Source organism: Myotis yumanensis, unplaced genomic scaffold, assembly GCF_028538775.1.
Source record: "Myotis yumanensis isolate MYYU_CA2020_CCGP unplaced genomic scaffold, mMyoYum1.0.hap1 SCAF_21, whole genome shotgun sequence".
Lineage (NCBI taxonomy): Eukaryota > Metazoa > Chordata > Mammalia > Chiroptera > Vespertilionidae > Myotis > Myotis yumanensis.
The window spans coordinates 11,721,344-11,724,284 of record NW_027223772.1 but is presented as its reverse complement, the minus strand read 5'-3'; positions in this window follow the sequence as shown (position 1 = coordinate 11,724,284).

Genomic DNA, 2,941 nt, shown 5'->3' with positions numbered 1-2,941 from the left:
GGCCCCTCCACCAGCTCCTCGACTGCAGGGAAGTCTTCTGCCTGAATCCCAGAACCCTGGGGCCTCAATAAAGTTACCCTTTCATTGACTAGAACAGTAAAGAAAATCAAAAGAAGAGATGGGGAACATAAAAATGGAGATGGGGGAAAAAAAAGAATCAATCAAATGAAGAATACAATAACTGAAATGAAGAATACATTCGAGTGAGTCTAGAGTAGATTACATGAAGCAGAGGATCAAATCAGCAATTTGGAAGACAAGGTAGCTGAAAATTGGAACAGCAATAAAGATATAATTTTTTTTAAATGCTGATATCTTAAGAGACTTCTGGGACAACATCAAGCATAACAACATTCAGATCACAGTGGTACCGGAAGAAGAAGAAAGTATAAGGGATTAAAACCTATTTACAGAGGTACGAATGAAAAATTTCTCTAACCTGGTGAAGGAAACAGACACACAAGTCCAGGAAGTGCAGAGTCCCAAAGAAGATGAACCCAAGAGGCCCACACCAAGATACATCATAAGTAAAATGGCAAAGGTTGATGACAAAGAGAGAATCTGAAATGCAGCAAGATAAGAACTACTACTTACCTGCAACAGAGCTCCCATAATCATCTGATTCCTTAGTAGAAACTTTGCAAGGTAGAAGGGACTGGCACCAAATATTCAAAGTGATGAAAAGCAAGGGCCTACTGGTATATCAAAATTACTCGACTCAGCAGGGCTATCACTTAGAATAGAAGGAGAGATATGAGCTTTTCAGAAAAGAAAAAGCAGGAGTTAATAACCACCCAACAGTATTACAAGAAATGTTAAAAAGACTCAAGAGAAAGAAGGTGTGAGTGTGGGTGTGGGTTTGGGTGTGGGTGGAGGTAGAGGTAGAGGTAGAGGTGGAGGTGGAGGTGAACATATGAATAATAAAATGGCAATAACTAAAAACCTATCAATAATTACTTTAAATGTAAATGGGTTAAATGCTCCAATCAAAAGACACAGGATGGCTAAATGGATAACACAGCAAGACCCATACATATGCTGCTTACAAGAGACCTCCTTCAGATCTAAAGTAAAGGGATGAAAAATGATATTTCATGCAAATGGAAATTTTAAAAACTGGTATCACAATACTTCTATCACACAAAATACACTTTAAATCAAAGGCCATAAAAAGAAACGAGGAGGACCCAGCAATTCCAATTCTCAGTATTTATTCAAAGAAACATAAAACACTAATTCTAAAAGGTATATGCATCTCTATGTCCATTGCAGCATTAATTACAACTAGAGGCCCAGTGTGGGAATTCGTGCACCAATGGGGTCCCTCAGCCTGGCCTGTGGGATCAGGCTGAAACCGGCTCACCGACATTCCCCAAGGGGTCCAGACTGCCAGAGGGTGTAGGCCAGGCCAAGGGATCCCACTGGTGCTGGGGAGGGATGCGGGAGGTTGGCCAGCCAGGGAGGGGTTGCAGGAGGGCTCCAGGGCGTGTCTGGTGCATCTTGCTCAGGCCCGGACCCCAGCAGCAAGCTAACCTACTGGTCGGATCATCTGCCCCCTGGCAGTCAGTGCACATCATAGCGACTGGTGTACTGTCTGCCCCCTGGTGGTCAGTGCATGTCATAGCGAGTGGTTGAGCGACCTTAGCATATCATTAGCACTAGGGGGCCAGTGCACGAATTCATGCACCTTGAAAGGAACCGTGGGCCGAGAAGCTGCGGCAGGAATAGGGGCAGGTCTCAGCCCATACTCCACGCCCCTACCCAATCCCTCCCCACAAGGCCCTCGGTCCACTGTCTGCCTGCAGCTACAATCCTGCTGCCGCCACTCCCACATACTGATGGTGCCAGCCCCACTTGCACCCACTGACAGAGTGAAGCAAATGGGGCCGGCACTAGCAGCAGGTGCAAGCAGGGCCGGCACCGGCAGCGGGTGCAAGTGGTGGTTACTGCCCTGATTGCCCCTCAGGAGCACGGGGAGGTGGAGAAGCCCTGAGGGGCAATCGGGGCCAGCAGCTACCGCTTGCAACCTCTAATGGCGTCAAGCGACCAGTGCCATGCCAGGCGCCATCAGCAGGTGTGAGCAGGGCCAGCACTGGCAGCAGGTGCAAGCACTGGGCGGGACCACGGCGCAGGGGAGCAAAGAATTTTTAGTAACCACCAGAGGCTCACCCCAATGACAACAACTGGTGCCCCGCCTTGGTCTGGTGCTCCTGCTCACCTGCCCCACCATCCCGCCGTGGCCAACACCCACCATGTTCTATGCACACCACCTGATGGTCAGCACACATCATAGCAATCAGTTGTTCTGTTGTTCCACTGTTGGGTCTATTTGCATATTAGCATTTTAGTATATAGGATTACACTTTGATTTGTGGAACAAATGACTGGCCGACTGGACACTTAGCATATTAGGCTTTTAGTATACAGGATAGCCAAGACATGGAAGAAACCGAAGTATCCATCAATAAATGAGTGGATAAAGAAAGTGTGGTACTGCAAACAATACAATTCTGCTCAACCAAAAGAGAGAATGAAATCTTGCCATTTGCAACAACATAGATAGAACTAGAGGGCATTATGCTAAGTCAAACAGCTCAGATGGAGAAGGACAAGGACCATGGGATTTCATTTACATGTGGAATCTAAAGAACAAAATTAACCAACAAACAAAACAGAAGTATATTCACAGGTGCTGAGAACATTTTGAAGGGAGGCGGGAAGGATGGGGGGAAAAGTGGAAGGGATTAATATCTACAAATTGCCAATTACAAAAACAGCCATAGGGATATAAAGTCAATAATATTGTAAGAACTACTAATGGTGTCAAATGGGTACTAGACCTATCGAGGTAATCAATTTGTAAGTGATATAAATGTTTTAGCACCATGTTGCACACCTGAAACTAATATAACAATTGTATGGAAACTGTAATAAAGCATTT